Source organism: Artibeus jamaicensis, unplaced genomic scaffold, assembly GCF_021234435.1.
Source record: "Artibeus jamaicensis isolate MK-2021 breed Jamaican fruit bat unplaced genomic scaffold, CSHL_Jam_final contig_797, whole genome shotgun sequence".
Taxonomy (NCBI): Eukaryota; Metazoa; Chordata; class Mammalia; order Chiroptera; family Phyllostomidae; genus Artibeus; species Artibeus jamaicensis.
In genome coordinates, this window is record NW_026521977.1 from 21,319,218 (window position 1) to 21,332,365 (window position 13,148).

General features: G+C 49.1%; 1 protein-coding gene across 11 annotated transcripts in view; it reads left to right on the forward strand.

Moving 5' to 3' along the window:
- The first annotated feature begins 530 nt into the window (after nt 1-530).
- Nucleotides 531-13,148, forward strand: part of PRR5L (proline rich 5 like) — a 72,785-nt gene continuing 60,167 nt past the window's right edge. For 3 of the 11 annotated variants that reach the window (XM_037128276.2, XM_037128283.2, XM_053673140.1), the window contains exon 1: nt 4,411-4,600. The gene's annotated coding sequence lies outside the window, so the exon portion shown is untranslated. Of the gene's footprint in view, nt 591-4,410; nt 4,664-4,830; nt 4,869-13,043; nt 13,059-13,148 lie in introns of those variants that run through there. The other 8 variants (XM_037128277.2, XM_037128284.2, XM_053673139.1 and 5 more) reach the window with 7 other exon arrangements.

Consider the following 13,148-nt stretch of genomic DNA (forward strand, 5'->3'; position numbering starts at 1 on the left):
GCTATCTCTTCATCACTTAGTTGTATTTTTTCTGGTGCTTTGATCTTTTCTTTCATTTGGACCATTTTTTTTTGGTCTGGACATGCCTGTTATGTATAAGGGGCAGAGCTTTAGGTATTTTCCAGGTTGAGGCAACCTACACCACTGGGTTGTTGTGCTGTGTGTGGGGTAGGGGTCCAAGAGGGAATAGTGCCACTAGCTCAGCTCTCTGCTGGTTTTCAGTCACTTGTCCCACTACCTACAAGCAAATTGGGCCTTTCTGGTGCTAATTCCTGTGTGGGTGGGCTTGTGTATGTTCTAGGACCCTGTGGATCTCTCTAACGAACTCTCCTGTGAGGCTTGCAGTTTCTCCTCCTGGCACCTCAACCCCCACAGGTGTTTCCAATCAGTAGTTTGAGGTTTGATTTCCCCGTGCTGGAACCCTGGGTTGCATTGTTATTTCTTGCTCCCCAGTCATTCCTCCCAATTTATCTACACGCAGATGTGGGGCCGCCTGGACTGACAGCCTCAGCCTCACCTGCCCTGGTCCTCTAGCCGCCACCTTGCCGGGAGTCCTCTCCACCCCAGCTGCCCATCTCTGCCCCTCACGGGTGAGTGTTTCTTCTTTAACTCCGTGATTGTTGGACTTCCATACAGTTTGATTTTCTGTCAGTTGTGGTTGTTTTTGTTTTTAAATTTGTCATTGTCCTTTTTTTGGTTGTGTGAGGAGGCACAGTGTGTCTACCTATGCCTTCATCTTAGCCAGAAGTTCCCCCAATTTTTCTTCACTCCAGGCCTCTGTACTGGTCATTTATCCTGTTTGGAATGCACTTTTGTCCCAAAGGAATGCCACTCTTCTTTTATTTAAATCTCAGCTCCAAAGCTATCTTCTCTGAGAGACTGTCCTGATGACTTTAAATAAAGTCCTTTTCTTCTTCCCCCTGGTCACTCCAGAATTCTACTTTGTCCTGGTCACGGCACAGAATGGTACTTCAAATGACGTCCTTTATGAGTTGGTTTCCATATTTATTGTTTGCCTTCTGCCTGTTGACGTTCGAGACTTTGTGTTCCTTGTTCACTGTGGCACTCCCAGTACCACTTGATACTAATAAGTGACCAGTCAGTACTTGGCAACCAACTCACGGATTTAGAATTGTGGGAAGGAACAATTGAAATTTGGATAATCTGGGGCAAATTTGTGTAAGGTTGCTAAAGTTCTTTTCACACTAAAAATTTTTTTAATTAATTTATTTTTAGAGAAAGGGGGAGGAAGAAAGAGAGGGAGAGAACCATTAATGTGTGGTTGCCTCTCACGTACCCTCTGCTGGGGACCTGGCCTAAAACCCAGGCTTGTGCCCTGACTGGGAATCAAACAGGTAACCCTTTGGTTCTCAGGCCAGCACTCAATCCACTGAGTAACGCCATCCAGGGTTCTTTTCGCATTTAAGCTTTGCTCATTCAAGTCATTCTAAAAATACAATCAGATTAAAGTGAATAGAAGCCTCATTAGAATGGATGACAGATACTTCCCAAAGCCAAAGACAAAAAGGAGGGTAAAAACCAACATACCAGAAATACCCCATTGTTATTAAGAAAAGGATGAAAACTATGTTTTGTTCATATCCTCCAAAATTCTTCCAAAAACCCAACTTCAAGGTTCTCAGTGTTTCTACTGTGGAAGTTAAAAGGAGAGCAAAAGGAAGGTAACTCAATTTTCATTTGTGGATTAGGTTTTCCTGCTGTACCAAAGGTCACTGATTTTACACGCTGGTGTTAGATCAGATGCTGAGTTGATTTCTCAAATGGTCCTGTTTTTATGGGCAGTGAAATACTGTTGATACCTATTGAGTGCTTATGCAAGTTCTATATTTAGATTAGTATTTCTCATGAGTAACTACATTAACTTAGTTTATGACTGGAACTCTGAAAACCTGAAAAGTTGTGTGCTTTAAGTCTGCACAGGCCTGGGGCACCTGCCGTCCCCCTCACAGACTCTGTACCAGGCATCAGCAAAGGCTCTTTTCAGGGTCTCCATGTTTCCATCTACATAGAGGAGATAACTTATGGAAGGGTGTGATGTTTTCCTCACTGGAATAATTTTCTGACATGGTGCGAGACCTCGAAGTACCATGAAAGGAGGTCCAGACTGGAGATCAAACCTTGAACACCTTAATTCACCGGATGTTTATTTCCTATCTATTGTAGATCAGATCCTAAGGCATTAATCATGCTATGATTCTGTAAAACAGAGGTGAATTTCACTATTATTCAGAGATGGAAGTAGTAAATGAGACCAACAGGGAGATCAGGGATCCCTGCCCTGTCTTTCTTGTCTGTGGGTAACTTTGGACAAGCACCTAACCCTTCCCTGAACCCAGTCTGCTAAGAGTTGGGGGGATAGAAATGTGCAAAGGGGGATGGGGTGGAAAGGCATTGTTATGGGGACAAAGGAGACATGGAAGAACAGGCCTCGGAAGAGCAGGAAACTGGATGGTGGTTGTGATGCCAAGGCAGCCCCCAGGGGGGCTTTCTGCTTCCCGTCTCCATGCCCACTGGCCTCCACTTTCCCCCCACATTTTCTTTTACTTCAGTACTGTTCAAATTATGTGAGTCCGAGCAAATCTTGGTTAAAAAACCTTGTTGCCATGGAGCTGGGGAGAGAAATGGTATGAAGCCCTGCCATCTTAGAGCATAATTTCTGCTTATTCATACCTCTGGCCCTTCCTGATACGCACCAGCCTCCCTTCTGTAGCTGCATCAGGGTGGGAGGAGATGGGTGAGCAGGCTGGGAAGGAGAGAGGAGGGAGTGCCCCCGGCTCGTGGCAAACTGGAAACTGAGCCCCTGTCTAAAGGGGAGAGAAGTGCTTCAGCTCTGGTTGACTGTGGCTGTGCAGGCCTGTGGCACAATGTACGGCAGGTTTTCCCAGGCGAGCTGAAAAATCTGTGTTTTTCATCAGAATTGGGAAGTTTTCTGTTTTTTTACGTGTGAGCATTATTTTTAAAAACGTTGACCCAACAATGACAACCCAACTATATACATCAAATATACGTCCTCCCAGACCTGTGGTATAATTATAGTAATAATAGCTTACTATCTGTTGAATCCCAGCAGAGATTCTAAGCACTTTCTCTGTAGGAATTCCTTAAATCCTCATAACAACTCTAGAAGATAGTTACCACGTTGTCCTCACTTTCGTGATTGCAAACGGAAGCATAGCAAAATTAAGTAACTTGGTTCCATTCCTGCAGCTAGTAAGAGGAGGTGGTACACAAACCTTGACCTTCTGACTCCTGGCTTTGGCTCTTACGCCCTCAGTTGCCCAGAAGACCTAGCTCAACTCCCCTCCCAGATCGACGCCTCCTGAAGCTTTTCTTTCCCCAGCACGTGCCTGGGGGCAAGTTCTTTCATCTTACACAATTCCTGGGATAAGATTTAAAGTCTCCCCTTCATCCTGGGGTTTGTACTGAGAAAACTGGAGGTTTCACTAATGTCACTGGGCAAGTGGGGCACCCAGAGCTTCATCAGTTCTCCCTCCCCTTTGGGCCCACCCTGACCAACGACCCTTACATAGGCTTTGTAAGGTCACCGTGCTCAAAATAAACACGATTTTCTTCTCTGTTTTGACTTAAAAAAGACACATCTTTTCTTCAGCAAATGTCACTGTGGTTTCAAAGCCTAAGTGTGATGTGTACGCGGGCAGCATTTTTAAAGTATTTCCTGCTCAACCATAGGGTGAAATTACGCAAGCCAGCGAGTCCTGAAAACAGCTGCATCAAATTCTTAACACCTGCAAAAAAAAAAAAAAAGATCTGAAAATAATTTTACATTGTTTTTAATTTTGGGATTGGTTGGTTTTCCGTTCTTTCAAACTCTGAAGGACTGCCCAATTTATGAAACCTTTCGTGGAGAACTTGGGAGCTTTAGAAAGAGGCTTGCAGATCTAAGGGAGAGACTTCAGTGAATTTGTAGTTTCACAAATGCACTTAGAACAAATTCTGGGATGGGCCTGGGGTCCATCCCTCAAAACCACGAAAATGCCAGGCTGCAGTTCTCCCGTTCTCAGCATCTCCCTGGGGCTTCTTGGTAGTGTTTCCTGTCGCGGGGGCCTGGGGGGAAGATGCCATCGTGGGGGCGTGGGGGATCTTGTCTTGTGTGAGGGAAACGCAGGACCGAGCCCCCTTGACCTGTTGCATCCTCCCCGGCTTTTCAAGTTAAAGAGTTGGATTTCCTGAAATTGTTGAACTGGATGTCGGTGCTAGCGCCCCCTTTCCCCTTCGCCCCCTCCCTAGCAGGGCGCGAGTGGAGCTGGGGAGCAGTGGGATGGAGGGCCGTGGGAGCCCTTGGAGAGAAACCGGAGCGATGAACCCGGGACAGGAAAAGTGGGAGGAGGAGGCGGAGGCGGGGGTGGAGGGAGGAGGAGGAGGCCGAGAGCTGAGTGAGGAGGGAAACGTGTCACCCTCTGGGCTCTGGGAGCTCCGCGGCCGCCGGGTTTGTTGACTCGCACGGGAGAGCGCTGGAGGCTGGATGGGACCCTGCGGAGGGCAGAGCTAGAGAGGAGCGAGGTGGGTGAGCTGGACGAGCGTGGCGGGGAGCGCCATCGAAGTCGCTCCTTTCTCTCGGGTGAGACAACTTTCTCGGGAAGACCGGAAACTTTTTCCGAGGCTCGCGGAGTCTGGGGAGGAGGTGAGCTGCGGGTGTGCACGACTCCAAGTGACTCACTCCCGGGACCCAAGGGGTGACTGGGGAAGTCTCCAGAAGGGGCAGAGTGTTTGGCTTGGCAGTGGCACAGGATTGAGAAAAGAATCGCCGAGCACGCCGGGTGCAATCCGGAGGGGCTCAGGGAAACAGGGCGTCGCATTCGGGGCCACTGGCTAGAGACCCTCACGAGGTGGAGTATCTTCGGATTGGACGCTGCGGGCAGGCGCAGAGGACTGGACTCGAGAGCCCCTAGTGGGGAGGGGAAAGGCGAGCCCCTTGTCCGCACTCGCTGTGGGCGAGGCACCATTGTGGGTGGGATGGGGGATGCCACCGATCGTGGGACCCACGCTGAGTCAAGTGATCGGAAAAAGAAAGTTTGCTTGTTTGTCTCTCATTCTCCATCGGCCTGCGGGACGGCCCCAAAACAGCCCATCTTTTCCTGCTGTCCCCTTTTTTTTTTCCGGAGGGAGGTGTGGAAGGCCAGTGCAGGGAAGGCGGCAGCTTTGTCCCGCGCGCGGCTGGACGCGCGCCGACTCGGGCCGGGGCGCCGCACGCGGGAGACTGGGCTGGGGAGGGCGGCTCTCGGCTCCTGCGGCATCTCCTTTCACTTCGTCTTTCCCGCCCGCCCTCCATGCGGCCAGGCTTTCCCCCGTGCGCCTACTGTGTGCGCGCAGCGTGCTCACTGCGCACAGGGGGCGCTCTGGAGCCCTCCGCCCAGGCGCCTGCAGATCTTCCCTTCCCAGCCTTCCTCCGAGGGGCGGCCGCTCCGGGGGCTGAACCGGTTGTGTGCTTGGAAATAGTGCTTCAGAAGTCGGCTCTGGGTGCCTCCCTGCTTGGCAGTAGGGTTTTCCCTTGTTTTACCCGGCCCCTGCCCTCGGTCACATGCAGCCGTCTCTACCCCCGCGGTGCCAGGAACCCCGCGTTTTGTTCGTCAGCAGTGAGGCAGCGAGTATTTATAGATGCCACTGCAATCCTGCGGTACGCAAGGTTTCAATTATGCCATAAGCCCTATAAGACCCGACGGCTCACGCGCGGCCCCTTAGCCGCGTGTCTGCTCAGAAGGCCAGCACGGAAAAAGCTCTGGTCTGGTCTAGCCGAGGCACAGTTCTGGACCAGACCAGACATGCAAATTCCAATGACCCATGCAAAGGACCAAAGCCATCACGAAAGTTAAGGGTACAGATACTCCACATCTTCTGCCCTCCACCCCCACGAAAGGGTGCCTGCTAATCAGGCTTTGGAGACTGTCCTTTTTGACCTCTTTTCGGTGATCCTGACCACCCTGCATTGCAGACTCGACATTTCGCTGGCCTAAATGCAGCAAAATGTCACAGGGCTGCGCTCTGCTAAATTGTTGTTCTAGGGTGGGAGGCTCTGTTGATAACATGCAGCAGCATGTGAGCCAGGAGGGGAAATGCAGCTTGCAGAAACTAATTTAGCCACGTTTTAAATTTAGCTTGTGGTGTGAGGTGCCTAGTGCGACGGAGAATGGTGCCGCACTCCTCCGTGGAACCTGGCTGGCCTGTCTTCTCCGTTCAAGATTCGGCTGTAGAATCTGACCTCGGGTGCTGTGCAGAGCACGGAATGTGGCAGATAAGAGAAACAGTGCCTGGTCAATTCACAAAGTTGCCTTAGGTTTTTCCGACAGCGTCCTTTCAGTATTTTACTGATGCTCCTAATAGCCAGAACCATTAGCAGTGTAAAAAAGAGAGGCATTAGAGATAAATGATCTTCCTTTCTCTCTCTCTCCCTCTCTTTCTCTTCCTTCCTTCCTTCCTTCCTTCCTTCCTTCCTTCCTTCCTTCCTTCCTTCCTTCCTTCCTTCCTTCCCCCTTCCTTTGTCACATAATAGTGACTCAATTATTGGAGGGAAAAACTCTAATCCTGTCTTTAGAACCCTTTTAAACCGCTATGTGAAAATTTCATGCTGGTCATCCCTAACTAAATCATAATCTTTTTTGTTCATTGATGATGTATATGCAATATTTAAACCATTTATCTAAAGAAAATTGAATTTAGTAAGGACTTTGTGGATTTCTTAATGATTTCTCCAGACTAAGGTTTTGTGGTACGCATGTACCTATTTCCCTGTGGCCATTCCTTTTGCACTGCCTTCGTATGAGGTAAAATACATCAAAATTCCAGAATGGCAAACTTTTTCCCTTTCAATGTTTTTTTGCAGAGCTAGGTCAGTGGAGAATTGAGTTGAGGAATAGAGTTTGAGCCCCTCTGAACATTCCCTACTGTATTTAATCCATCATTAAAAGTTTGTTCCCTAGAGTTGCCTCTGTATATGCAGAATGCAAATGCTTGTTAAAAACAATGCTTAGAGAAGCTATCATTTGTTAACACGTTAGTGTGAATTCATATCTCAGTTTGCTGGAATTCGCAAATCAAATGTTTTGTGAGTGTTTTTATGGGAGACGGGGTTAAGAATTTGGCAACATCGAGGATGTTACCCTCTTTATAAGGCAAGATCCCACTTGGAGCCAAGAGAAAAGATGGGAGCATAGAGGATGCAAAGTGATGCTGGCTCATTAGAGGTGAACTTCAGTTAGTTCACATTTTTGTTAAGGGCTTGGGGACCTAAGGTTTTCTTTGAAACCTGAACAGTTCAAAGAGCCAACTTACGTATTGGGCAAGTACTGAGAGCCAGGTACAACCATGGTAACGTTATCTGAGCCTTCCAAGAACCTGAATGGTTAGATAGTCTTTCCTTTAAGATTCTTTCCTTTACGATGTGAAAATGGAGGCCTCAGGAGGCTCTTTACTTTCCTGACGTAACACAGCCATTAACGTGTAAGCTCCTTGTTCTTTCCAGTACATTTTCATCTCTAACCTTGAAGGCCTTTCATGAAGAACCCAGGGTCAAAGTACTCAAGAACATCCTACTCAGTGCACCTGTCAGTTTCCAGATGGGAAGTTGATGCCAGAGCAGTACGGCAGCTCTGAAAGGAGGGGACTGGACCTGGGAGGTGGGCGGGCAATGGAGGCACTGAAGGGACAGTCCGGATAATTCTGGCGGTAGTTATTCCATGGAAGATGGAGAGAGGGGCTGTAGGTAGTGTGATCTGGCAGGGGATGGCTGTCACATTCCAGAGCAGGACCTGGCGACTGGTCCGGTGTGCCAGACGAGGTGCCAAGGGCAGAAGAGCTGAGAGTACCTTGACCTCACGCCTTCTGCTGTGGAGATGCCAGTTAGAATCCTCAGCTTTGGAGTCGATAGAAATTAGGGCGCCCATGAGGCCTGTTTTCATTTTCACTGGACTTGGCCCTTTGAGGTCACATGTGTCTAATCACTCTCTTTAAACACTCTTTTCTCATGCTTTGCCAGTTTTTGGCCTTTGTAGATCAGTTCTTGCATTCTATTTAGAGGAGAGGGGGAGAGAGAGTGTGTGAGCAAAAGTGAGAGAGAGGAAAGAAAGCAGAGGTTAGTGATTACCTAAATTGGATTAAGTTCTGTCTCGCAAGGTTTGAAGAAATACTGTTTGCTCTCTAATTACCATCAGCCAGGAATTTAAATGGTCTATTAAATTTGACTTCTTTTTTTTTTTAAATCCTTGATTGTTCCAGCTCCAACATATTCTGGGATTTTGGAGGCTTTTTTCTCTTCCTGAAATGTGTAGAGGACATTCTCAGCCTCTGTACCACCCCGTTTAAAAAAATAGTGCATTTCTGTAGCAGGATAATAAGTATGACATGTACTGGCGTCATGCAAAAGCAGAAGCTCTCAGCCGGGTTCAGCTGGCCCTGTCTACCTCTGGGAGCAAGGTGGTCAACAGGTTCTTCATCAGAAATTGAAGGACACCTGTGTGAAGCTTTTGGATGAAGTGTGGCTGGTTCATTTTTTCCCTATAATGAAAGGGTAGGCCTTGAACGAACATCAGCCACCTTTACTCTGTTTGCACTTTGAGAAAGGATGTGAGTGTTCCTTATCAAAGTGTGTGGTGTGTGTGCTATGGGGATGGGACTAGGCTGTGGTGAGTTGAGGTGTCAAGGGGGCGAACCTGGCGCATCACCCCGAGAGAGCGCCTCATCGGTCTGACCCTGTTCTCGGCCCTGGTGTGCCGAGGGGTCAGCTGTGCCCAGAAGGGTTTGGAGAGCAATGAAACTCACCAAAAAATCTCTCTCTTCCTCTTTTGATTGTGAGCCTATGGGAAAACCTGGTCAACACCTCCCCCTCTTACTGCCCAGTCAACCTGTTGTAATTACCTGTATCGTACAGTTTGTTTTGCGTAGAATCATACAGTACGCGTAAAAGCATGTATTGGCCTTGCTAGGCTTTCATTTTTCTCCCTTCCCCTCCATTCTGAGGTGTGGAGATTTTTGCCATGCACCCACCAGTGTTCTGGTTCCCCTCCGGCTGCTCGCCAATCGCCAGTAACACCTTCAGTTTCTTGATTCTCTCCTCCCTGGTCCCAGAACTGCCTCCAGTTCTGTTGGTTCCTTTTGCCACGGGCCGGGTTCCGTGCTCCGTGGCAGGGTGTCCGTGGCAGCAGTGAGGTTTCCAGGGAATACTAGGATTCGGGGACCCCTCGGGGCTCCCTCGGCTGTTCAGGAACTAGACTGCGTGTCAGCTTAAGCTGAGCCTGGGAGAATACCTGAGCGAATTGGTCTTTGTCGTTTTCCCAAGGACTGGGGCACACGTCCAGCAGGGCCTGTGACGTGTGTCTGCATTTTTCTGAACTGAGCTGCCTGAAACCCTGCCACAACCTGTTCATGACCTCAGCTGCGTAAATCCTCCGTGTAAACCCTTTTACACTTGCCAGTTAATTCTAAACACTGCTTTGGAACTGGCTGGGGATCGCTCCCCAGCTGTCTGCGGGGGAGACCGCGCCAACTGCTGCTGTCAGTTGGGAAGACTCTGCTCCGGCTTGTTGGCTGCTGGGGTCACCACTATGGCAGCTGCACGGTCACGTTCATTGTAAAGTATCTGGAGGAAAAATGAGTGGGCACCCATGGTCCTCCTTTGTGGTGTTCTGAGATAAGTTAATAAAAAAATTCTTTTGTTAAAACAATGTTGTTCTATTACAGTTGTCTCAATTTTCCCCCTTTGCTTTCCCCTGCCTGCCTCCCCCACTCCCACAGTCCCCATCCTGTTGTCCATGTCCACGGGTCATTCATCCATGTTCCTTGACTAGACCCTTCCCCTTCTTTCCCCCCTCATCGCTCTCCCCCTTCCCTAATAGAACATTCTCGACCAACAGGACAGTCATGTCCTTCTAAGCTTCACAAAAGCCCTCTAAACACCTACAAGGTCGGTATCAGCTTTGCAGAGAGGAGAGCGGTTGAAAGAGTTTGGGTGCTGGTCCCAAGTGGCATCTTGGGACGACACAGGTCAGGGAATTGGGATCTGCAGTCTGATCTGGGCTCTGCCATGGGACCAGGGCCCAGTCACTCGGTTGTTCTGGGTCTCAGTTTTCCTGTCTACAAAACCGTGAGATTGCCCTACTGCAGAAGCTCCTTTCTGTTCTGAAATTCGGGGTTGGCCGAGGGAGTGCCGCCTGGACTCGGGCTCACACGGCATAGGAATCACCTTTGGATCTCATTAAACCAAAAATCTGACTCAGTGATATTAGGCTGGGGCCGGAATTTCTAACAAACTCCGAGGTGGTGTTAATTCTGCTGATGCTCAGATTGCAGATTAAGGAGCCAGGTGCTAGAGTCTAAATCACGGTTTCCCAGCCTTGGCTGTGTTGACATTTCCAGCTGGGCAATTTGTTGTGGGGCACTGTCCTGTGTGTTGCAGAATATTTAGCAGCATTCCTGGCCTCTACCCACTAGATACCTGTAGTTATGACAGGCATCCCCACTCCCCACAGTTATGACAACCCAAAATGCTTCTAGACATCACTGAATGTCTCCTGGGGGAAGGGAGGGGCGGCAGCACCACCCCAGTTGAGAAGGTTGGTCTAGACCAGTGTTTTCAAGCCTGGTTGTGTATCAGAATCATTAGGAGATGTCTAGTAAGTGCAGTAGCCTGGAGTTCTTCTCTTTGAAATTCTGGAAAAGTAGATGTTCTGGACTTGAGTCCCAGTGCGACCCTCCAGAACTGTAGGGCCAGAGTGCGCAGACTCTGAACCAGAAATTCTCCACTTCTAAAACAGGGCAAATAGTGGTGCTCGCTTCATCAGGCTGTTGGGGAGATCAAATGAGAGGACTTGACATTGAACTTGGAAACTATAAAGTACTGTACAGATGTTAGTGGTGAGTGTTATACCATAGGCCTCTGGAGTTTTATTTTATTGGTCCAGTTACTTTGTTGATTTTTCCCAGGACTGGGTTCATCTTCCCTCTGGCCTGCATCAGTGACCTTCACCCTGTCTCTCCTCATCATTCCTCCAGCCCTGGGCGTGTTGTCCCGCAGTCATTCTAACCTGAGGGTCTCAGACTTGCGTCAGCCGGTGGGCCAGGCTTTGCCATCAGACGGGTTTTGTTTGGTGTGAATGGTGTTTTTCACTTGTTGCCATCCACCCGAGGCCTGCTAACCATGGTCGTGTTCCCTGTCTCGACCCCCTCCCCCACCCAAGGGCCATCCCTGCTTTTGGCCTTCCTGCCCTTTATCTTTAATCACAACCAGTTATTCTTCCTTTTTCCTCATTACTGGTAGAACCGTATCTGCCTCATCTTGGTGCCCGGGGGGGTAGGTGCTCAGCAGGTATTTGTTAAAATGTGTTATGTTCATCCCATCCTTGCCTGTCACAGATAAAAAAGCATATTCATTGAGCTTTACTTATGGAAGCTTGTTTTGCCTTCCCCAAATTTCTTTTCTGGTTTCTAGTGTCCACCTTCTTTAGCAGGACAGGGCAAGAAAATGGGGAGCTCAGTTTTCAGTTGGCCTTCCATTAGTGCTGCCTGGTAACTGGAGAAGGTGGCCCAGCCTTTCTGCCTCAATCTGGTTGCAACTGCCCATCTTCAACCACAACCCTTGGTGTCCAGTTGCATTTGTAACATTTCTTTTGCGGATTTCCTGCAAGACCATGAGCTCCTTGCTAGGGGGCAGATATTCCATTCTCCTTCCCTCTGGCCGTTGAAAGCACTTGAGTTGAACTCATGACCTCCAGGAAATGATCAGATATGAGAGCCCATATGGCTTTCTGACCCCCTATTCAAGGCTCGCTACCTGACTACGTGACATGGGGAGAAGTTTCCTCTCCCTTCATCTCCTTTCCTTATGAAAAAGCATTTCATCCTCTTCCTGCAATTGAGAGAGTGCAACTAATTGTTAATAAGTAGCACATGTTCGTCCAGAGCACATTTCCCCACGGTTGACCTCGAGCTGGCTGCCAGACAGTAGCTTTGGGCTGCTCCGTCACCCGCCAGGGTTTGAAATATGTTACAGGTCAGAGATGCAATTGCTCACGTGATGGTCCGTCGAGCTCCCGCTTGCTTGTGTTTGGACTTTTTGGTTTATCATCTGGTAGAGGCAGGGCAGAATCACCCTGGAGGGTGTTGACGGGCCACACCCAAATAATGTGCATTCCAAGAAACTCGACACTTAAAAGTGGGCCGTATAGCTGAGTAAATGAGATGTGTGGTTATGCCCCACAGTTTTGCCTGACTGGTACCAAAGCAGGGGATTTTGCTGGCGATTACACAGTGGTTTTGCAGGGCCGGGTGGTGATAGTGATGTGATGAAATAATTACCGCTAGACGAGTCTAAATTGTCAGTGCTCCGAGTCCCGTGGATGGTTAGCCACTGCTGTCAGAGACAAACACTTGAGCTCGCAGCGGTTACTTCTGTGCAACTTGGGACTTCCAGACTCTCCTGTCTGCAGGTCAGTGGCGTGCAGAGAAAATTGTCTCATTCTTCTTGAGCCTTTTCCATAGTCTGAACTTGACCCTTAACTGTTTCTCCTTTGTAGCAGTGAGTGTCTGTCCCTTGGCCAGCTTTGGTCTCCTAAGAGTTGCGAAGTTTGTCCTCAATCCAAACAAACGTGCTGTGCTATGCAGAAGGCGCCTCCCCTCTGCCACGTTCACAGGCTCCAGTGACCAGCAAACAGACCTAGGGGTCAGGTTCAGTAATGCTTAGGTGGGCCCAAGCTCAGTCAGCTGGGAAGGGGATTTTTCTGGTCCCTTGGAAATGGGAAGGCCGTTCCTTCCAGTGGCTTGAACGTCTGCATTTCGTTCCATCATTCAAGAGTATTCCCTGGGCCCCTTTCATGTGGCCAGCACTGTGTTCACAGAAGGATGCTGCAGTGAACCAGGCAGGCAAGATCTTTGACTTTGAGGAACTTGCATGCTATGAGGAATAATCAGACAGTGAACGCGTAAACAAACCCGATGACTTCAGCTGGCTTGGTAAACGCCACAACGAAACAAAGCCTCCTTCCTGTAAGGGACAGAGTGCACTTGCTGCCTGTGCTTGCTGCCTGGACAGGGTAAGAAGCTGTTGGTGATGTTCACGACGGGAAGTCCTGGGTGGCATTTAGCTCTCTCCCATGCATGTGCAGACATGAGTGTTCCAGGCT